This window comes from Euprymna scolopes, chromosome 43 (genome assembly GCF_053919585.1).
Source record: "Euprymna scolopes isolate OS-2025 chromosome 43, ASM5391958v1, whole genome shotgun sequence".
Classification (NCBI taxonomy): domain Eukaryota; kingdom Metazoa; phylum Mollusca; class Cephalopoda; order Sepiida; family Sepiolidae; genus Euprymna; species Euprymna scolopes.
Window position 1 is genome coordinate 46,783,524 of NC_136524.1, and position 25,484 is coordinate 46,809,007.

Here is a 25,484-nt window from a genome sequence, read left to right on the forward strand (position 1 = left end):
TTTCCGACCCCTGGTTATGGTATTCACCCAGTCTTACGGTGATATTTATAATGTTATTTTATTATATACATGTGTATTATATACTGTACTGTACTGTATTTTGTTACTAATTTTTAATGCCGTATCCCGGGGTTATATTGCGCGCGCGTGTGTGTGTGTGTATATATAGAGAGAGAGAGAGTGAGAGAGATAGATATATATAGATATTCAATATACAACAACAGTAACACCAATTATCTTATCTTTCTGTCTTGTTTTGCTTACATCTACTACTGTGCATACTTAATCTAAGCCACATAAATGTTTCTTTGCCTGTACTCTAAGTCCTGTAAGCTGATATGATACTACGTACATAACTATATGCCTGCACGGCAGGAGCTGATATATTAGTAAAGCAAGTGCGACGTATGACATGCAAATAGAAAAATGAAAGATCACTATCCCTTTACTGAACTAAATCTTTAGCCTTTTGCCTTGGATCAAAGTGTAGTATGTCTTCTCATGCTACACTTACTCTATTCTGTCCTCGGTCAGCGAAGAAAAAGTCCTTGCAGACAGAGGCATCTTTATTTTATTTTTGTTCCAATCCAGAGCACCCCTTTTTTTGGAGAAGCGGAAATGCCCCCCCCCCTAAAACGTTAAAATCCGACCTTTTATCTAACTTTGCCCTTGTGGGGAGACAAGTAGACAGGAAAACTCAAGCCGTTCTACCTGATTTGTCATCATTTCTTCTTGGGTTCAAATATATTTAGCGCCCCCCCCCCGTTCCATGCACACATCACATAGGCAAACTAGACACAAGGTTAGTTTATAGTGAGAAATACAGTTACTCCCCACCCCTCTCAAAGTTTCAATCTTTTCTACAAATATTATTATGGAAAGTGCTCTTCAGAATTATCTGAGCTATTTCCTGCTTCCTTTGTTCCAGCTCGTTTGACTAGTTGATCTATTGGTCTCCATCAATTCGCTGTTTTTGATACCTCATTGTAATACAGCTTCCTATTCCAGTAGCTTTCTTTTCTAAGAATTGCAGGCTTCTGGAACTCTCTTCCTGCTGACTGTTTTCTGACTATGTATATCCTTTGGGTTTTTGTTTTCGAAACTAAGGCGGCCACTTGGCATCTCCTGTCTTTGTGATGATTATCTTTTGTTCTTGTTGATTCCTTACAGCATGTGGCTTCACACCTTGTCTTAAGCGATTTCTATAAAAAAGAAAAAAAAATCACTGTTAGCAAATTATTGTTGACTTATCTATGAACTTCCATGTGCACAGTTTCTAGAACTGTTTGTCTATGGAACTAATACTAAGGGGCTGTTTTCCAGCTGACTACAACGTGTTAATTTTCAAGTCCAGTGTAAACAAACTATTATTGAGCTGTCCTTTTAATATATCAAATTCTGCCTGGATTTAACCATCGTCTGCAATCTTCAAGATTTTAGTTTCGCCATCCACCTAACACAAACAATTAACCCTTGTCCTCAAGTGGCCTTTAGGACTTGATAAGTAGTGATTTGGAAAAAAAAATGAACTGTTATGTAAATTTGGCAGTTGGACTGGCGTATACCCACATTGTCTGTTCATTTGTTGTGTTTGCTTTTCTGCTTAATATATTTTGTTTTCACTAAATAACGAGTTGTGTTTTTATTCTGAACACTTATGGGACACCAACAGGCAGTGAAAGGGATTTTTATTTTTATCCGAATTCAGAGTGCCCAGTCATTGAGAACTGGATTTTTTTTTTCTCCACATCAGAAAACTGACCTTGTGTTTAACTCTTCTCTTGTGGATAGGCTAATAAATAGACAAGGCTCTACATTGCAAGTGAAACAGTCGCATTTGCAAGGGGTTTTTCAAAGTTGCGACTAGAAATAATTTTGCATTTCTTTCACCAACAATTTTCTACTGAGTGGAAAATATCTAACGTTTTTTTTTTTTGTTTTGTTTTTTAAATAAAACGAGCAAAGTCAAATTATTTAAACAATAAAAGGTTTGATAGAGCAATATACTTTTTTTTTTAAATTAAGGCTGTTCAAAAAAAAAAAACATCTGAAGAAATTCAAATTCAAGTCTCAACATAAAATTCTCTGCATATTTAGAATTACACTTATTTAAATAAAAAATAATGAAGAAACAAAGAAATCATATTCCAAAAATCATATGGGTTTTGCTAGTAACTTTTCTATTTGGCTAGTAAGCAAAAATATTTAGTTGTAAAAAGGTCAACTAAAGATAAATTTGTCTGTGGAGCCCTGATAGAGCAGATAAAATAAAAATTGGAGGTTGATGGAGCTTTGCAATTTGATCCTAAATTTAAACTGGTTGAAATTTCTTAGAATTTAATAAAAACAGATTAAACAAAACTCGCTACTGGCTCTGCAGCAGACCCTTATATTTGTTTCCTTACGAAGGTAGAATTTGACACAGTTTTAATTTATAATGTCAGGGAAAAGCCGTTTCTAACATGGATTATTCATTGGAATAATTATCTCTGGTTATTGGAATAATCGTCTCCGGAAAAAAAAATGATCCAAGAAATCTCATTCATTCATTCATAAAGTATATATATATATATATATATATATATATATATATATATATATAAAAAGAGCAAACAGGTAATAAACATGTTAAAAAACACTTTGAAAAAGAGTTAAAAACATATTTAATCTGAAAAGGAAACACTTGATAAGTGGATAGTCCTTAATCCACAGAGTTTTGAAGAAATACTTCCTTCTCATCAGAGGGTAGGAATTAGCAAAATGCGGGATCAGATTTTGCATACAAAAGTATTGATGAAACTGCAAGTAAGTCAAAGATCTTACTTGATAACAAAAAAATGAAGCAGAGGGAATATGCTGAAGAAAAAGGTGATTGCACACGAATGGATAGTCTGGTGAAAGGTAAATAATCCAATGACGGTAAAATCCAAAAATATAACTCCAAGAAAATTAATTGAATTTCCATTTGCACAAGTAAAATCCAAGGAAATCACGTAATTGGAAGATGACCCAAAATAATCCAAAAGCTGATATCCATGGAATAATTCACAAATAGGTACAAGGAAAAGGGGAAAAATTCCAATAATGTTAATAAAAGAAAAATAAGATATGCTTTTAATACGGCTGCTGAGACATAATGTAAATAAGAAAGATCAGGGAAGAAGAGGAGGGAAATAAAAAAAATTAAATGGTGATAGAATTAAATATGAAATAGAAAAGTAAATGTCAAAATGACCCAGACAAAAAGATGTTAAAAGGCACGAAAAAAATATAGGGCAAAAAAAATAGGTCAACTGAAATGTACAGGTTATTACTTAAGAAAATGTCAGCAAGAGTTGTTAAAAGACACTAAATGAAAAAAAAAATTAATAAATAAAAAATAAATAATAAATAAAAAAATAAATAAAATATAAAATAAAAAATTTAAGGGAAGAGGATGGCTGGTATCTGCAAATTCAGGATAAAGCAAGTAAGTATGTAAGTAAATGCATATAGTAAAATATAAGTAAATATACATACAGGATATAGATGTGTGGGTAGATTGATATATTAGATAGATAAGGAATATTTAAAGACTAAAATGGAAATTGCAGATAAAAAACCGGCCAAGCAAAGAAAAAAAAAAGGATTATTAAGTTATAAAGTATTAAGAAAGTATGTAGAAAAAACGATAAAGTTAAAGAAAAATTATATATCTATCTGAAAGGTTAAAGTAATAACTATGTAATTTCAAAATTACCATAATTAAATTTGGACTTATGTTTACAGAAAAAGATCAGTTCGTTTTTAGAATTTATTATATTGTTACTGTGGGGTGCTGGATATCCCCCACATTCACACACATATATATATATATATATATATATATATATATATATATATATATATATATATATATATATATATATATATAAATGTTTAGAGGTACAGAATTTATATATAGTTTTAAAAATAACAGGCGGAAGTTTCTCGAGAGCTCTTTCGGCTATCATCTCGTCAGGAGAAAATCGATAGCGAACAAAATAATGTTGTGTCGAAAAATAAAGAGTTCTAATGGGGAACTTATTAAATGTGCCAAAAGTACGGGGACACTAAATAAATTTATTAACGTTTAAAAACAATTAAAATATTGGCACAACGAGGGAGAAAAAAAAAAAGCGGGAGAAAAGAATTCAAAGTTCCCCAAAGAGAAACAATGCGTTTGATGTTTCTTTTTGCCGGCACAAAGAAGGTTGACGCACCGAAATAGAGACAGACTCCAAAATCTTTAAATGGTTTTTGGAGTCCGCTCTATGTAGTATCTCGAACCAATCTATTTTATATCTATCGGCACAGCACGGGTTGTCAACCAAATGCTGACCAATAGCAGAGTCCAAGGCTGCAGAAGGAGGGAGACCACCAGACCCCATCCTCCCTTGTCTGATCTTCGATGGAACATGCTGGTTTATACGAGTCAAAAGGTGCAAGGATGTTCGCCCAACATAACCAGCATCACACTGGCATCTAAACTGATATACAATGTTACTATTTTGGATGTAAGGCAAACTATCCTTGCGAAAAGACGGAAAAGCAGGTCTCGTAGTATATACCAACCGCAAGGACACTGAATTGAAGCAGTCGTAAATACTTCTGCGAATCTGTTTGGAAAGTCTATTACTCCCCTCCCCAATCTACGGTAATTTCAAATAAACCGGGCATTTCAAGGGTCTAAACTTTTTAGGGGATTTAAAATCCGCAACCTTTTTGAAAATACAGTCATCAATAAGGTTAACAGGATAACCATTATTGGTGAATATTTCCCTAATCTTATCGAGTTCAGCGTCTAATCTGTTAGGCGAACAAATCATGAGGGCTCTATGTACCAAAGTATTAATTAGGCCGACCTTACATGATTTTGGTACAAAAGACAACCAGTTCACATATAGGCCAGTAAATGTCGGCTTTCTATAAATTGTAGTGAGAAAGCCCCTCCTTGAGCGTTCAACAAGAACATCCAAGAAAGGAAGCGAATTGTCCTTCTCATTTTCCATACTGAACTTAAGAGCCCCATGTAAGGAATTCAACCTATTAAAAAATATCGACGTTTCACTTTGCGATGGAAAAATAGCAAAAGTGTCGTCAACATATCTGAAATATGCAGTGGGTTTAGTTGTAGAATTAAACATAACGGATTCATGGTACCCGACCAAAATATCTGCTAAAGTTGGGGCCAACGGACTCCCCATTGAAACCCCATCAACCTGGCAGTACATAATATCACAAAAACTAAACTCCACAGATTTAGTACACATTAAAATGAGTTCAATAAGAATCTCTGTAGAAAACTGTGGAGCAGTCAGGCGACCATCATATAGAGCGTCGGTACATATGCGTATGGTCTCATCCAACGGTATGTTGGTAAAGAGACTAGAGACATCAAATGAGCACATAAAAGACGTCTCTGCATTTGAATCCAACCCACGTACACAATCAACGAACCGAAAAGAATCTGTGATACAATGCGTGGTGTATAACTCACGCACAGGTTGCAGAATTTCCACAAGCCACTGAGCCAAAGAATGTTGTGCTGAACCAACCATTGATAAAATGGGTCTCAGTGGAACACCTTGCTTATGGATTTTGGGGAGACCATACATTCTGGGACGTTGTGACCCAGAGGGCCTGATCCTGTCATAGACATCCTTGCAAAAAACCTTCTTTTTAAATAATGCTAGACGTCTTTGCATTTTAGCCTCGTTCTTGCAAATATTATCCGTAAACTCGACGGGGCCGAGTTTACGGAAATTCGAAACATCATTGAGAATAACTGCCATTTTCTCAACGTAGTCCGATTTATCCAAAATCACCACTCCTGCACCTTTGTCTGGTTTACACATATAAATATCAGTATTAGACTTTAACACTTTCCTAGTTTTAAATTGTGTTATGTTCCAGACAAAGTTGCTATGATCGACAGGAATGTTACTATATCGGTGAGCTAAGGCAACTAAATTAGATTTCATCCCAACAATTTTTTCCGGGGAATTCTGAACATTATGTCTAAGTTGAGAGAACAAAACTTCAAAGGCAGAAAGTGTTCTCTCTTTATTTATACTCGTAGGGGGAATACAAAAATCTAAACCCCTAGACAAAACTCTATTTGCAATTTCTGTAAGAACAAGACAATAAATTACACTAAATTATAAAGTTTCCAGAAAACCTTGAAGTGTACATGAAAATGGACAACAAATGACCCTAAACCATGAAGTGTACAGGACAATGGACAATAGATCAGCCTAAACGGAGGATTAATAATTTAGATTACTTGGATTATTTGGACTCTATTTCCGCCATAAGTGTCATTCTCACAATGGTCTGATGCTGTATGAACGGACAACAATAGGTCGTTGTATGACATTGTTAATTCTCTCCAGAGAATTAATGATTTAGGCTGAGGGGGAAGGGCATTGCCATTGAAAATTGAACATGTGGTACAAAAAGAGAAAAAGCATCTTATATAAAAGTATTAAAATTATTTGTTCATTACAGCTTTCAAAAAACATAACTTGAGTTGGCAAGCTAGTTTGACATATGAACTGTCCACGAAAAGAAATCTCAATAACTGTCTTGTGGTAACCATTAGTAGATAAATAAAGAAAAATATTTAGCAAAAAGAAGTAAAGAGAAAAAGAAAGATCAAAAGTCCTCAGTTGCATTCTATTGACAATTAGGGCACAGTGAAAAAATCCAGCCATTCTAGAAAGAGGCGCCGATTCTTGCATTACATATCTATTCAATCATCCTATTAATTTATCATAGTTCCTAATCATGGCATTATTCCATGGTCTAAAAATTTCACTAATCATTATTCGTGAGTAGCATTTGGCCTTGATAAATGACAATCTAGAACTTCTCTATCTATGAAACATGTTACCACATGAATGTTTCCCTATGGACTACAACATGGTCGTTTTCAAGTTCAATAACAACAAATATCCGTTGAGTCGTCCTGTGAAATTATTATTTATTATTGTCAAGGATGAGAGTTCATATAGACACGTTGTTTTAATTTGAATAAAATCAAATAGGCATCAAGCGCGCTTGAAAGCCAAATCACAACGTAATATTAGGAAAATAAACAAATATTTTACTTGTTTGAAATTTATCACAAATATATTTCAGGGGTATACTCCATTTTCAGTGTTTTCTTTTCTTCTTCTTTTTTTTTTCTTCTTCCTTGCCATGTTGTAAAGTTGGAGAAAAAAGTCTGTTTGTAAAGAGCCGCGCGTTGTATCTGGCGGTTGTATTTTGAAATGTTTGAACTGTGCGTAGGCAACGCGAGAATGACGTCAAGGATGAGTGTTCATGAGTTAGAAACGTTGTTTTAATTTGAATAAAATAAAAAAAATAAAAAATAAAAATTTGGCTTTCAAGCGCACTTGATGTGTATTTTATTTTATTCAAATTAAAACAACGTTCCTATATGAACTCTCATCCTTGACGATATTGAAGCTGGAGTATACCTCTGAAATATATTCGTGATAATTTCAAACAAGTAAAATATTTGTTTATTTTCCTAATATTACGTTGTGATTTGGCTTTCAAGCGCACTTGATGCGTATTTTATTTTATTCATATCACTTATTATCTTTTATACTAACTTAATTAATTCTAACTATCCATGTGGGAGCATAGAAATACCTGGTTTAGAACCCATAGATCTTGTCAGGTCATCCATCTTGAAGGAAAACTGATGTTTAACCTATGCTATTGACCTCATATGTCTTGGAACCAAACAAACGAGTGAGGAAGACCTCCTTAGTTCTGGTTGACAACCTTCCTAGAGCTGGTGACTCAAATAAATTACCGGTTTGCAAACCTAAACTACTTACGCAGTAGGTAGACTTTGCTTATCGCCCAGCTTTCATACTACTTCTTTTCCTATTAGCCAGGCACAGAGGTGCGATCATAGAGACTTAGCAGAAATACCCAGTGCTTGACCGTTGTTTCTTGACTACAGCAATGAATGCCGTCCCTCCTCACTTCCACCTCATCCCCTTCCCCTAAAACTGGGCATTTTGTGAGTGCTTAATTGCCACATATGTTCATGTGATTAGACCGGGCCACCTTATTTGACAGGTTTGAGGGTACCAGTTTGACAGTTTGTCTAGCTGCTGTATTCTGGCTGACAGTACAGGAGCTCTAACTCTTTGGTAGTGCTTAAGGTGACTAGTCTATCATCAATTGTATAATAGCAAGATGGTTGTAGTGCCATTTCGTGCATGAAAAGGGACCTTGCACTCAACTTTAGTATGCTTTCCTAAGACCACGTCTGTGGATGAAGAGTCGGCTGATGGCCTACTTGTGTTGCATTTATGGTAATATATGCATTCATCTTGTCCAACGCCTCTCACCTTAAAACAGAAACTATTAAATAAAGTGACAGCTCAATCCAAAAATATGATCATATCAGACACATACTCAAATAAAATCATCTTTTCCTTTGAAGCTCACATTCACAAAAATCCATGGGCTTAAAAATAACTTAGACAATGTAGAACCATTTCTCCTTGCAAACTCCCAAATATCTTAGCATTATGTGAAACCAACCTACACTCTTCCATCCTCTCTAACCACTTTACATGTCTGGTCATTTCCCACATTGTTGTAAGGATTCAGATAGAAACATGCTCAGACTTGGAGTCTATATTCGTGACACCCTCCTCTTGACTAGAGAATCCAGACAATCAGGACTTCAAGTGCAACATAACGTTAATTACTTAGGACTGTACCCTAATCAACCACGTCTCTAAGAGCATAGATTCAGCACTCTCCTTAGATACTAGTGCCCAAGTACTTGTATTTGGTGACTTTAATATCCACCACAGTAATTATCTTGGTTTGTCTAGCTACACAGACGTAGCTGGTAGCATCACGCATACCTTTTCTATATCCCATTCCCTGACATAGACAGTCACATTCCTGACCTGTCCCCCAATCGATAGGATCAACGAGTCTCAATTTTAGACCTATTTCTGACCACAGTTCCCAAGGATTGTGTAATAAATGCCTAGTGCCCTCTCGGAAATGTTGATCACGTTGTGATACTGGTAGACATTAGCCTAAACTCTTGACTACAAGTTTTTTTTTGCTTTATTTTTTACACAGGAATCACCACTTATCAAGGCTCGGAGACCACTCGAGGATAAGGGTTAATGGGTATACATTAGTTAATGTGATTATAGCATAGTAAACATAAGTAATGGAAATTTTTGTAAATTGGAGTAATAGGGGGACGGTTCATCCAGAACTTGCTTATGTTGGACTTGAAGATAATCAGATTGTAGTCAGCTGGGAAGCAGGCAAACAAAGAGAGTTCCACAGGCGTGCCGTTCTAAGAAAGAATCTTTGTTCATGGAATCTACATTTCAGTTCAGGCACAGATAAAGAGTGAGGGAAATTATTGATAGTGGTTTTGACTAGACGGGTGTTTTTCATGAAAGTTTGGTGAGGGGAGAACTATAGATTGGAGCTCAGTCGAACACCTGCCATGGAAATAACGATAAAGCAGAGACAGGTTCACAACGTCTCTTCTGTGGGAAAGAGGTTGCAAGGAAGAGATAAGGGCATCCCCCACTAAGCTACGAAGTCTATTTTGAACTCTGTCAAGGCAGAATAAGTTGCTCCTAGTAGCTCCTGCCCAGATGTGGCAACAGTACTCCATCATTGGCCGTACCTGGCTTTTATATAGGTAGGGAATTGCATGAATAGCTATTGATCAAAATGAAAATGTACTTGAAGAAGGTTAATTGAGAAGCCATTATGTTGTATGATGGAGGAATATCTTTTCTCTTCCTGCAGAACAATATGCAAATGAGGATACTGAATGGTACAAAGCAGTAATTGAAGTACATACTTCCATACAAGTTTTATAGCAAACCTCACTCTTCCCAATGGTTCAGTGCTTCTTGTACAGCTGACATTGCATCCCGCAGACTTATTCAGCATAAGTCCCGTACAAAGAGTCAAAGGTATATAGAAGCTAGAAATAATTGTATGAGTGTAATAGCCACAGCCAAATACCTAAAACACTAGAAACGCATAGTCACAGAAATTTGGAGCTTGTGGTTTCTAGAAAATTTATAACAGTGTAGTAAATAGTGGATAGTCAACAATTCCCTCAATATCCAACAATCGTGAGGGTTTTTTTTTGTAGTACAACCAAGAAGACTAGCCTGACTGTCTCATGGTTTGCCTTCACCTCCATTTTGGACTTAGAACTTCCAAAGTTTGTATTACAGATAGAAACCACACTCGATGATCTGAAAATCACCCCTCATGTTTGTCATATCATAAAAAAACCTAGATATCTCAAGGCATGTGGATCTGATCTCATCCCAACTATACTATTTAAAAAAAAACAAACTCCATTGAGATTCTCCTCAAACTCTATAACAAATGCCTTATCGAATCTTGCTTTTCTAACCTGCTGGAAAATTACTTTTCTGGTACCAGTTTTCAAAAATTCTTACAAAGAAGTGGCCCACTCAATTATCACCCCATTAGCATTCTTCCTCTTTTTGCCAACATTTTTGAGTCCTTAATTTATCAAGCATTAGTTCACTAACTCACAGATACTAAACTTCTTTCTGACAAACAGTATGGATTTAGGAAAGCTCGTTCTACTGCAGATATCTTAACTGTAATCTTTGATCATATATATCACACACTGGATAAGCCAGGGAAGACGAGGGCAGTAGTCCGATATATCTAAAAGCTTTTGACAGTATCTGGTACGTTGGTCTTACTTCACATAATCAAATCTTTCTTAGATAAATTGTCCTCAATGGTTATACTTTAAAACAACATGCTATAAATGCGGGAGTGCCTCAGGAGTCAATCCTTGAACCTTTATTTTTCCTGATATTCATAAATGACTTCCTGGATAAAATTGCCTCAGAGGTAAGTATACTTACTGATGACACCGCACTCTATAACAGATATGAAAGAAAAACGAATGAACAAATATCTAAGGAAATGGCTGAAAACTTAGAGGGAGAACTCCAATCTGTAGTGGAATGGAGACATAAATGAATGGTAACATTCAATGCTGCCAAGACTAAGCTTGTTTCATTTAATAATTACAAGAACCTTCTCAACCACTGCTAGGCATGGCTAATGTTATATTACCTGGAAGTACTTCATTTAAATTCCTTAACATTCACAGGCAACATGAATTGAAACAAATACATTGAGGACATTGCCAAAGCTGCTGGAAAGAAGGTGGGCTATCTCTATCGTGCTACAAAATTACTCACACCTGAGAGTATCCTGTATATCTACAAGGCCACTATTCACCAATGCATGGAATATTATTGCTACTTCTGGCTCTAGTCACTCATTCCTAGACAGGGTTCAAAAAAGAGTTGTCAACCTAATAGGTGTTGCACTATCAACTAAACTCAAACCTCTGTTCCATCGCCAAAATGTTCTAGCAACCATATTTCAGATGATAATTACAGAATCAAGAGTTTGATCAATTTTCAAAAGAAAAATTTGCACTAGAATCATTGATGGAAGAATTGTCAGCAAAAAACAAGCAAAGAGATTGGCCTTATCCTTAGACGATGAAATGACCTAGAGACTATTAAAAAGTGGAAGAATAGCAGACTTGCAATTGTTACCACTATTATAGATTCTCTAAAGATTACGGGAGTTGACTTTTTGAGATGAGACAGTCATGAATCCTTAGAGAATAGTTGGACTTAGCCTCAGAAATTGCTCTCTTGCAGGCATTGTTAGCTCTTCTATAAGATTGTCTTGCAGGAATTGTTAGCTCTTCTATAAGATTGTCTAGAAGGCATTGTTAGCTCTTCTATAAGATTGTCTAGAAGGCATTGTTAGCTCTTCTATAAGATTGTCTAGAAGGCATTGTTAGCTCTTCTATAAGATTGTCTAGAAGGCATTGTTAGCTCTTCTATAAGATTGTCTAGAAGGCATTGTTAGCTCTTCTATAAGATTGTCTAGAAGGCATTGTTAGCTCTTCTATAAGATTGTCTAGAAGGCATTGTTAGCTCTTCTATAAGATTGTCTAGAAGACATTGTTAGCTCTTCTATAAGATTGTCTTGAAGGCATTGTTAGCTCTTCTATAAGATTGTCTAGAAGGCATTGTTAGCTCTTCTCTAAGATTGTCTAGAAGACATTGTTAGCTCTTCTATAAGATTGTCTTGAAGGCATTGTTAGCTCTTCTATGATTGTCTAGAAGGCATTGTTAGCTCTTCTATAAGATTGTCTAGAAGGCATTGTTAGCTCTTCTATAAGATTGTCTTGAAGGCATTGTTAGCTCTTCTATAAGATTGTCTAGAAGGCATTGTTAGCTCTTCTATAAGATTGTCTTGAAGGCATTGTTAGCTCTTCTATAAGATTGTCTAGAAGGCATTGTTAGCTCTTCTATAAGATTGTCTAGAAGACATTGTTAGCTCTTCTATAAGATTGTCTTGAAGGCATTGTTAGCTCTTCTATAAGATTGTCTAGAAGGCATTGTTAGCTCTTCTATAAGATTGTCTAGAAGGCATTGTTAGCTCTTCTATAAGATTGTCTAGAAGGCATTGTTAGCTCTTCTATAAGATTGTCTGGAAGGCATTGTTAGCTCTTCTATAAGATTGTCTAGAAGACATTGTTAGCTCTTCTATAAGATTGTCTTGAAGGCATTGTTAGCTCTTCTATAAGATTGTCTAGAAGGCATTGTTAGCTCTTCTATAAGATTGTCTAGAAGATATTGTTAGCTCTTCTATAAGATTGTCTAGAAGGCATTGTTAGCTCTTCTATAAGATTGTCTTGAAGGCATTATTAGCTCTTCTATAAGATTGTCTTGAAGGCATTGTTAGCTCTTCTATAAGATTGTCTAGAAGGCATTGTTAGCTCTTCTATAAGATTGTCTTGAAGGCATTGTTAGCTCTTCTATAAGATTGTCTAGAAGGCATTGTTAGCTCTTCTATAAGATTGTCTAGAAGGCATTGTTAGCTCTTCTATAAGATTGTCTAGAAGGCATTGTTAGCTCTTCTATAAGATTGTCTAGAAGGCATTGTTAGCTCTTCTATAAGATTGTCTAGAAGGCATTGTTAACTCTTCTATAAGATTGTCTAGAATCCTCTGAACCATCCTGACTGAAGTAATGAGTGTAGAAGCAGAAACAGATGAAAACCATGGAGGAGAATGAGGTTTGCTTTGTAAACTGACGATGAGGGGGTGAAGTTGTTAATTCCAATAAGAAGCTAGTCACTAACTTCTTTAGCAGCAGCATTTTGAGACATACATAAAAAAGAACGTGGCATAGGAAGCTGCGAAGCCTATCCCAATCAGCCCTAATGAACTTAAACGTCGTCTTATGGAAGGGATGATCAAATGAAAACAGAAAAATCAATCCCAACATCAACAACAGCATCAACAGCATCAACAACATCAACAACATCAACAACAACATCAGCAACAGCATCAACAACATCAACAACATCAACAACAACATCAACAACAGCATCAACAACATCAACAACAGCATGATCAGAAGAACCCCATGAAGTAGAAGAGGAAATAAAACATGATTCAGAAACAGAAGTGAGAAAAAGATCAAGATCAAAAGATGATGAAGGTCATTATCAAGGAAACGGGGAAGATGATAAATAATTTGAGACAAGTCATGAGACAGAGAAAAGTTAAAACAGATTTCACCAGCAAGATCTGTGCGATTAGAGTGGGGAAGCAGAATGGTGAGCATTAATGTCATAGAAGACAAATATAGAGCTTGACAGATGAAGTTGTAATGCATTATCAATACTGCTGGATATAGCATCAGTAAGAGAGCAGTCAATGTCAGAAGGAGAATGGTATAAAAATAACAAATAGGAAGTCGAGTGCAGCAAAGACAATTTCAAACAGATAAAGGTACATCCATAAGATTCAAGACTGGGGACACGTAGAATAGGGAGATTCTTGTGAAAAAAAAAAAAAAATAGCAAGATGATGCAAATGCGTGGAAGAGTCTAAATAGACAAGAGACAAATAACTCTCCACGCGTACATCATTGCTATCAATAAAAGAATCTAAATTTGTCTCAAAAAGAGCAAGAATATGAGAATATTTGTGCAAAAAGAAAAGACTAACCTGGGACCTCTTATAAGAAATAGTAAGGTGCTTATTGTGTTGATCTGTAGAAGGCATGATAAATAAATAAATAAATAAAAAGGAGATAAAGGTAGAATCACTCAAAGAAAAATAAAGTCTGAAAGAGACCCCACATTTGGTTACTTATGCAAAATAAGGACCATACTATCAGAATGTTCTGTGCAGTTTATGTAAAACACTGAGCCAATGAAATCACAACGTTATTTAAGAAAACATTTATTTTCTATCATTAGTGTATTATAACAACTTAAATAACTTGTAAAAACTGAATATTTTTCTTGATTTAAACAAAAAAAAAAAGAAAGAAAAGAATAATAAAAAAGAAAAAAATCAAATAAAAAATATTTAAAAAACTTGTCAGCTATCAGTTGTTTGTTATTCAAAAAATATTTATTCATAAAACTTACCTTACAATGATTTTTTTTTTCTTGATTTGAATTTCCTTAAAGTTTCGTTTTTTTTTTTTTCTTTCTGGGAGAAGCCTGGATTTTCTCCACATTGAAAACCTGACCTTGTTTCTAGCTCTGACCTTGTGGAGAGAGAATTAAATAGGGACATTATGCATGCACAGTCTTCCCAAAAGTTCCTTGAAAATGTATGTAGAATACGTAAAAGCACATATCTATTTATTCATGAATGCATTCGCTAACAGTAAATTAGGACACAAGTGAATTATTCATATTATTTGGGTTCTTCACACTACTGGCCATATCTTGAGTGTTATTTGTACAACGTCTCTGTAACTTCTGACCTTCTCCAGGTGCATCTTGTCGAACTCTGGAATCTTTCTGTTGAACTTGGAAATCTACAGAGAATTCCAAATAGGGACCATGACGGTAGTTGAACTTGGGAATTTGTTGTTGAACTAGGGAATCTTTCATTCAAAACTCAGGAATGTTTCGTTTGAACTTGGAAATCGGCACAGACTTTTGAAACGTGCAAATAACACTCAAGATGGAAACTGTCGTCTGAAGAATCCAAATAATACCAAGATGAGACTAGCAATCTAAATAACACAAATGATACAAATTCCTGATGAAGTTCGTTTTGAATGCATTTATTCAAAACACTTTTTTCTTTATTGTTCATCCATATGCCATCCACAACTTTGTAGATGCTTTTGTAGCAAGGAGTTCTTTATTTTTTCGGGGTGTTGGCCCCATGCCCAACCTTCCCAGAAGGTACATACAGCGCCTAGCCTTCCAAAATGGTCACCCATCTGGTACTGACCAGGCTCAACGTTGCTTAACTTCAGTGATCTGGCGAGAACAGGTGTGTCAGCATGATTGTGCTGTGCTATTCTTTATTGTGCTTTCTTCATATATTTTCCTGCAAACATTTATGAATTATTTTAGTTGCAGAGAAATAAATAAAGAACAAAACCAGAAAGGAAGAGAAATGAAAAAAAAAAAAAAGCAAAACAAAAAACGCCAAAGAAATGCTTGTTAAAAAAGGACGAATGAAACAAAATATTAAATATTTAACCCCCCCCCAAAAAGAATTTTGTGAAACAAAAGTACTCTTCTCAGGTCCGCAGTAAATATGGTAAATAATTTCATATTAAAATTTATAATTTGTTTCATTTGGGTTGTTCTCATTTTTAGTTCTATTTTTCGCAAAGTTTTGGTCGATGTAACTTCCAAGCTTCTTCAGGTGTAGTATTTTGTCAAACTCAGTCTTTCTATCGAACTGTGTAACACAATACCATGGGGCTGCTTCCTTGCTAACTAGAACATAGTCATTTTCAAGTCTAATGTAAATAAGTTCATGCTGAGTCGTCCTCTTATATAATTAAACTGGAAGTTCCACCATTACTGATCATCACTGTGTTATCTTACCATCTACTTAACATTCATTAACCTTTATCTTAAAGTGGCCTCCAGGCCTTGATAAGTAGTGTCCCCCCTCCCAGTAAAATAATAAAAAAAAGCCAATGTTTAAAGTTTGTACAGTTTTAAATTTAGATTGAATTAATTTATTGAAAGTATAACTTGAATGTGACTGACGCTTTTTCCCATTCCTAAAATAAGCAACCTCTTAGAAATATGTAAATGGATAAAAACAAAAATAAATAAAATATTGCAATAATCATTATTTGAATTACTCAAACTATTGTTCTCATCTTGATTGCCATTTTCACAACGTTTTGGTCGATGTAACCTTCGACCTTCTTCAGGTGTAGTATTTTGTCAAATTCGGGAGACATTCTGTCGTATTCAGGAATCGTTCTGTTGAATTTGTGAATCAGCAAAGAATTTCAGATGAAACCTTTTATTTAATCCATGGCGGATGCTCCTGTTTCATCAGTCAGGAATGAATAGAACTCCTCAATAATTCACAATTATATTTTGAGTGTTGTCCATAATGAGGATTGAACCTTTAACCTCCAGAAGAGTGTAACTTTTACAACTTAATTACCAAGTACTTTATCCACTGCACCACGGATCCTTGTGATAGCAGAGCAGAACCATAATAAGTAATACACTGAAACTGGTTCATATCTGTAAATAATAAAAGCACACAGAAAAGATGGATGGTTTCAAGATGAAGCTATATCATACTCGCTTAAATCTTATACTTCTATTAAAGAACATTAGGCTTAGTATTAAAAAAATTTAGAATAATAATCTCAATAATAATCTCCAAGAAAACTGAAAATTAAGTTTGCAATCTTATATGTATCGGATACATAGTCATTGAAAAAAAAACAACAAAAATCAATAACCAGAGCCAGAGAATGTCTATATTGGCCTATAATCAAACATGTTGTCATTTTATTATTTTAGATGTATGCATATATATATATATATATATATATATATATATATATATATATATATATATATATATATATATATATATATATATATATATATATCTTTAAAAAAACTTTGGAAGGATGAGATGCAGGTAAAATATTTTCCCATTTTTTTCCCCCACATAAGGAAAATGGACTCCATACTGTTTATTTTTAAAGTGTTTTTTATTCAATACGTCTGACGATAGGCTGTTCTTGTGAAAATTTTCAAATGACATAATGTTTGAATTTGTCCGAATAGTCTTGAAACAATTGTAAATGACGATGAAATACACTATTTGTTGCTATCAATCTATTCCTTGATGTCTTGATTTTTTTTTAAAACAATATATGAATGCTCAATTATGAAATATGATAATTTTGTAGCTTACAGTTTAAGTAATATCATTTTGACTTAAAACATAATCCAAAGGCAGAAATCCATGGAATATATTTTTAAAATAAAAAAATATATTCCATGGATTTCTGCCTTTGGATTATTATGGACCATCTTCTCCCAATTACGGGATTTCCTTGGATTTTACTTGTGCAAATGGAAATTCAATTAACTTTCTTGAAGTTATATATTTGGATTTTACCATCACTGGATTATGTGTAATCACCTTTTTCTTCACCATATTCCCTCTGCTTCACTTTTTTTGTTATCAAGTAAGATCTTTGACTTACTTGTTGTTTCATCAAATACTTTTGCATACAAAATCCGATCCCGCATTTTGTTAATTCCTACCCTCTGATGAGAAGGAAAGTATTTCTTCGAAACTCTGCGGATTAAGGACTATCCACTTATCTAGTGTTTCCTTTTCAGATTAAATATGTTTTTAACTCATTTCAAAGTGTTTTTTAACATGTTTTATTAACTGTTTGCTCGTATATATATATATATATATATATATATATATATATATGTCTACTTTATGCATGTGGCAACCAAGTCTGTGCATATTTCTGTTGTAATGAATCATACTCACTTAAACCTTATACTTCCATGAGAGACATAAAGCTTAGTATTAAAAAAAATAATTAGAATAATAATTTCAAGAAAACTGAAAATTAAGTTTGTAATCTCGTATGTATCAGACACAGAGTCCTCGAAAAAGCAAAATCAATAACCATGGCAAGAGAATATCTATATTGGCCTAGAATAAACTCACAAATACAAAAGATGATCAACAAATTTACCCAACGTTTACACCGAGTAAAGAAAAAAAAAAACAACTCTTATTTTACAGTATTTTTTTTTTGTTGTTGTTTATTTTACCAATTGAAGGTTGTTTTTATGTTGATTTGTGAGCATTATTCACAGAATCAATAAAATAGCCATAGCGGAACGCGTCATTTATGTGTTTATTCATTCAGTAAAACATGGTTTAAAAATATAATCTAACATGTTGTAATTTTATTATTTTAGCTGTGCACATACGGGGGGGGGGAATATATGTAAGTATACTTTATGCATGTGGATACCAAGTTTGTGCATATTTCTGTTGTAATTAATTAGTAATGAAGACTAAAGCAGAATTACAATTGTTTCATGATAATGAAGAAAATGAAATGTAAGCACTGTTGTGTATAAAGTCACAATAGTTAACACACACACACACACACACACACACACACACACAAACAAACACACACACACATGTCTAGGTTTCCTTCCTCTTTTTTTTTTTACATAGGCATCACCACATTATCAAGGCCAAGAGGCCACTCAAGGATAAGGGTTAAAGAGTGTACAGTAGAAATTGGACAATATAGTAATCATTAGTAATGAAAATTTGGTAAATTTGATAACTTATATGGAACGGCTCATCAAGAACTTATTTAGGTTAGACTTGAACACAACCATATTGTATCTAAATACTTTTCTCTGGTATCAAAGGTGTTTAAATTTTTTTTTTTTTTTCCCCACTGTTAAAACTCTGTAAAAGAAAAAAAATATATAAATTAATTATGGTCACTAAAACTACAATGCAAGCTAGGACTGAACAGCCTTCAGAACTAGTGAGTTCCCTTAGGGCTAATCACCCAAGGAGGTCGAACAGATCCCGACAGGGTAAAGCCGTTGTCATTAGTAATTCAGAAGTAGGGACTCCTTCTTTCGAAATGGCAAATTGGTCCTGTTCGGCTGAAGATAATTTTAATGTTGCTGCCCGTGGAGCAGCATTATGTAATATTCTAGCAATATCTAAAGAATATAAATCCAATGTGACAAAGAAAATTTATCAAAGTCTTAATGTAACCTGAAAATTTATTTACAAAGCTGGTAACTGAATTCTGGTAAGAAAAATTATTTTTAAAAATCTGTTTTTCTTTCAGTTATGTGTTAATTTATTTACCCAATTGTTTTTCTTTCTACATTTGTAAAACCCCTTCTCAAATACTATTGTTCAAATTTATTATTGGAATTTATTGTTGTCATTTTGTGGTTGTAATTCACTTGCTATTTTATCCTCAAAATAAACGCATCCTCTCATTTTGAATTCAACATCTGCCCACATTCTTTTGCAAAAAAAAAAAAAAAAGAACCCCCCCCCAAAAAACTACCGACGCCATTCCATTTTAGTTATACTTTTCAAATAGTCGTACTAATAAATGTGCCGCCTAGCGTCGAATGTTAGCAAAAGGAGTAGATAATTTCCTTTCAAATAAAGTCAGGAATGACTCACGAAAATTAGCCGATCTGCTCAAGAATTGCATACGTTAACTGTGCCAACTGAATTCTGTCTTTATTTCAATTACTGAGAGGGGAACCATACTTTCCCCTAAACAGGTCAATTGAACTTATATTAAATAGAATACTTAATATTATAATCATTTTTTTTAATGGAGAGTAGACAATGCATTGCGGGCATGTTGTCAGCAGCTCCCGTAACTCTCGCTTCTCCTAATTTGTTTCTCAGTCCTCGTTTAGAACGAGTGATTTTTCTGACAAAGTGAGAAGAAAAAGTTGTATTCTAGGTCGGCAGTATTTTTGCATGAGCAATCACTTTAGATGTCAGAAATTTTCTGTTTCTATTTCTATCCTTGTAATCATGTCACTAATAAGGGTGTTGGAGATAAACGTTTTACTGGGCTGACATTATCCACCTGATAGTCAGGAACCCGATCCTTGGACTATCCTATCAAAGGTGCAAAGTACTGGGGCTGCTGTATTGTCATTTGGTGAATGGATTCTGGACAATACAGTAACTTTTGATAAGGCTTCTTGATGACATATCAGTGAGTAATTGTTATGGCTTTACCTTATCATGTGCTACAAAAAAAAAAAATTCACTTCTTTTTCTCCCTAACTTTCCCTCTCTGCCCTGCTCTAGCCAAGTCTGTCGACCTATTCCACAAATCCTAAAACTCGATCATGAAAAGTCTCCAGAAAGAATACACGATTAAACCTAGATCTCCAAGTTCCAACATAAACCCTCACTAACACGTCTCCTTCAACATTAGGAGTCTATGTTCCAACCTTCCAGAGGTTGAAATCCAATTATAAGAGACCAAATATGACATCTTCTTCCTAAAGGAAACTGGCATTAGATTGACTATATCTCTAGATGAGTTCATAATTAAAGGATATTCTAATTTAACATCCAAATCTGACCCCCAAGATCGCCATGGGCATGGAATATATTCCTACATTATAGATGGCTTTCCATGTGGTAGGGACATCACCAGAGAATATCCTAAATTGCCTTATATGTGTTTTTGGATTGCTCTTACTCATACCACTTACTCTATATTTGCTCTCTATTGCCCCTATAACAGCAGAGTTACTATCTTTAAGAGCATATTTGAGAAAATTGACCACATCCTGTCTGCTCATCCTTCAGCTAACGTTCACGTCTGTGGAGACTTTAATGTTCATAACATGGAATGGTTAGCCCATTCAAACAAGACATGATGAGGGGAGGTTCTATCACGATTTCTCTATTGCTTATGATTGTTCACAAACCCACTCGTGTGCCTGACACTGATGGTCAGTATGCAAGTCTCCTAGACCTTTTCTTACAATTTGTCCTGAGCTATGTTCATCTTCCGTTCTGTCCCCACTGAGATCTTCCAACCACTCAGTTGTCTCAGTTAAGGTAAAAACAAAATGTAATAAGTCCTCTGACATACCTGTCCATCATACAGTATATCGATACTCTATGGCTGACTGGGATAGCTTTCATATATTCATATCAGATCTACCTCTACGTTCCATGTTTAAAAAAAACATATCCTCCATAGTATCAGATCTGATGGAATGATTAATTGTAGGTATAGACCGTTTCATACCCTCCAAAAAATTCCAGCAAAAACCTAACAGCTAGCCGTTGATTTCTCCAGAATGTGCTGCTGCCATTGCACACAGAAATCACTATTTCCGTTGATTCCAACATAATAGATGTACTGTAAAGCAACCTTCTGTAAAGGAGTAATAAAGAATGCAACAGAGTTGTATGCTCAGTCTGTCTTGGCTGACAAAACAAGAACATGCTACCCCCGTGAAGTAAAAAATTCTGTCCAAATTCCTGAGTTGGACAGAAACATTCCTGACAAGATACACCTGAAGAAGGTCAGAGGTTACATCGACTGAAACCTTATGCAAATGGCACTCAAGATAAGAACAGTAATCTGATGTATCCAAATATATATATATATATATATATATATATATATATATATATATATATATACTAGCAAAAGTACCCATCGTTGACTGGGTTCAAAAACAGCCTACAGAAAATGGACTCTGATTTATGAAAGTATGATAGGTTATGAAAAGGAAGGGTTGTAAAGAGATAGCTTCGAATTTGGGAGTAGCAAAACCAAAGCAAAATATGATGAAAGTAAAAATAAAATAGATAAACCCCATAATTTATTATACTATACCTATTCACACTGAAACACTTATCACAATATTCTGTGGATCTATATTAAAAAACCTTGTTAAACTTTGTGACATATTTCCATTCTATGGAGGTCAGGCGCCAACGAACACCCCATAATTTTATTATACCATATTTCTTCAAACTGAAACATAATTATCAAAGTATACTTATACAGATAGATATGAAAAGTCTTTATTAAAGTTTGTGCCTATTTCCATTCTATGGATGCCAGGCGCGAACACAGACCCCACAATTTTATTATACCATCCCTATTTAAGTTAAAACATACTTATCAAAGTATTCTTATGTACATCTATATCAAAAGCACTTGTAAACGTTTTTCTTTAATTTTAAAATGTTTTATTTCCATACTTTGTGGACCAGGCGCGAATGCAGACCCCACAATTTTAATGAACCACCGTTCTGCCAGATCAAACATACCCATTTCTGTGTCTCGATACATCTTCTATCATTATATGCAATCAGTTTTTTTAAAATAGTCAACCATATAGGAGCCTATTCGTGACCACACACACACACACACACACACACACACACACACACACACACACACACAGCTTTATATTATATATATATATATATATATATGTATATATATATATATATATATATATATATATATATATATATATCAGCCCCTTTTATAAACTTGGTTCTTATCGTTGAGCACTTTCAGTTGTAATAAAGTTGGTCAACTTAGCTCATATGTGTAGATCATTATATAATGACTAGATCACTCTGACTGACGTTAAAAACATTTAAAAAGAATAAATGTTTAATTTCAACTGTTTCTCTCGCAGTTGTCGGTAGCTGAATGGTTTGCGTCCTTGCTAATAAGCCAGATAGGACTTCTGTTGCCAGGGTTTGAATCTCTTGACTGGCGTTAACTGTGACACCCTGCACTAATGATTCCCAAAAGGATGAAACACTAGTGTCTGTAAGTATTTAATTATTATAGTAAATGATTAAATATATATATATATATATATATATATATATATATATATATGTGTGTGTGTGTGTGTGTGTGTGTGTGTGTGTTGAAAGATTTAACAATGGAGAAAGCAGGACAATTGTTAAATATACGATGAGTAAATTAATAATAACTGATAATTCAATAATTAAATTATAATCTAATTAATAAATTATAGGTAAATTGATAATCGATAATTCAATAATTTTCAATTAAAATATTTATTCATCAGTGTGAATGGTTGTATCCAGTTGTTGTTGATAGTATAATAGTTGAACGGTCAATTTAAATCCAACCAACAGTCCTGAGAGTTGGATCTATTTTTTTTTCTTTTCCCTGGACAAGGATGTATATCTCCAAAGATTCGGGAACTTGATACCATCAACAACAAATGGATACAACCATTCACACCGGTAAATAAATATTTTAATTGAAAATTATTGAATTTGTCAATTATTAATTTACCTATGAATGTCCTGCTTTCTGTATTGTTAAGCCTTCAAACACATCTTTTAACCTACATATAACCTATATATATATATATATATATATATATATATATATATATATATATATATATATATATATATATATATATATATATGCATATATATATATATATATATATATATATATATATATATATATATATATGATGAGAATAATGGAAAGAGATAGAGAGATGAAAAAGGACAAACCAAGTTATATGTCATCAACGTTTCATCTTTATCGTAAGACTTCTTCGGGATGAATAAATGGAAGAAAATAAAATACCAGTACAATATTTGAAAATATATTTGTTGTGAAAAGGATGACTATGTTCTATTTCAGAACGAAAAACGTCATTGGAAATTTTTAAAAAGTTATAGCGTTGTGAAGAGAATTAGATATTTTTTAATGTCATATAGCCGTTAATATATTTGAAACAGATATGATGTAATTTTCTTTTTAGAATAAATATGTCCGTTATAATTCAAATATTCAAATGAAATGAGTGCATTTTTGCTATGTTGCTAATTCATTGACTGATTATATGTATTAATTATTACCGGTGGTGTTTTCTATGGTGTGAAAGAGTTAATCTGTGTCTAAAATAAAATTATGTTCTTTTAATAGGAGTTTACTTATTAATGACGATAAATTATAGAAATTTCCACTTTCTTTATTTGTGCTCGAATTTGTGATAATCACTGATTCAAGAAGTCTCTGTTGCGGTTTATTTAAAATAAATTTGACCATTTTTGTTTGTTTGAAGGCAAAAGTATGATAATGCTGCACTGAATGAGAGATTAAGGCATTTAGAAAATTGCTATTTATTAAATCTTTTTTTATGTTTATTGAGCCTTTTCTCTAATCTACGTTAAGTTTCACCAACTTATATATGATGACACTTTTGGTTCAGAACAGTGTATATGCCTGCATTGGAAATTGGTTTGGTTTGGGGATTTGTTGTTGTTGTCTTTAACGTTTGTTTTATAGTTTATGATGTGGTTTGTACGGTTAGAATTCCTAGTATAATTTCAAATATTTCAAGGTCATACATTTTACAACATTGCCAGCAAAAAAACGCCCGCACTTGTCATTTTTCAAAAACCGCAAATTTAAGCTAAATCTAATGTAACTGTTTAAACAACCTGTACACAATGATTTCTGTAAAGAACAGAAAGCGCCGTCAGATGCAATGAAGATCATGACTTTTCATATTTGTCAAAAGTGTTTTTTAGCGATGAAAGCAAGTTCAATAGGCTAGGCAGTGATGGTATGCAGTACGTCTGTTGGAGGAAAGACAAAGAATTTAATTCTAGGTGCTCAGTTTCAACGCTGCAAGGTTCAGTTTTGGTGTGGAGCATTATTACTACCAATGGTCCAGGGCCTATAGTTCGTTTGCAAGTTCGAATTAATTTGACCAAGTACATTAATATGTTGACTGAAAATTTTCTACCCTACTTTGGTTGGAATTTGGATGATAATCCCATCTCCATGCAGGATAATGCTCCCATTCACACAGCTGGCAATGTCAAAAGATTCCTGGAAGAGCATGATATTCCATGTTTGGATTGGCCTGCACAATTTCCAGACCTCAATCCTATCGAAAACGTATGGCATTACATCAAGCAACAGCTACGCAATGATAAAATTTCACATTTGGAAGAACTTTGGACAAAAATGAAAGAAAAGTGGGATACCCTCTCACCAGAGTATTGCTGCAGTCTAATTCAAGGAATTCCCAAAAGATTGCAGGCTGTCAAATTGCAGAAGGGCTATGCTACTAAATATTTCCTAGCTCATTATGTTCCTATTGTATTTGTGTTGTATTAATGTCCTAAAGTTACATTTAAATAAAATTTCCCATTGTGCGAACTTTCTTTTTGCCTCCTCAATTTGAAGTTATTTTTTTTTAAATTGACCTGAAAACTAGAATAGAATGGAAATGTGACTGGCAGGGAGAGGCTAAACAAGAAACATGAAGAACTGGACCAAAAAATAAAAGCAAAAGAAGCGAGATTGAGATGATATAGATATAAATCTGAACAATTCAAACAAACAGGATATTTGAAACTAATGAAAGCCAATTCTACCAAAATGTGATCGGGGGAAAAACAAAAACAGAACAACCAAATCCGACAGAAACAAAACTCTACT

The 25,484-nt window shown here is 34.0% G+C and overlaps 1 long non-coding RNA gene across 3 annotated transcripts in view; it reads left to right on the forward strand.

The window, feature by feature from the left end:
* LOC145268321 (uncharacterized) overlaps positions 1–25,484 on the forward strand; it is a 100,047-nt gene that overhangs the window by 45,987 nt on the left and 28,576 nt on the right. Inside the window, exon 1 of one of the 3 annotated variants that reach the window (XR_013864872.1) lies at positions 22,677–22,805. The exons of the other annotated variants lie outside the window; for them this stretch is intronic. This is a non-coding gene — a long non-coding RNA (uncharacterized LOC145268321). Of the gene's footprint in view, positions 1–22,676; positions 22,806–25,484 lie in introns of those variants that run through there. 3 annotated transcript variants of the gene reach the window in all.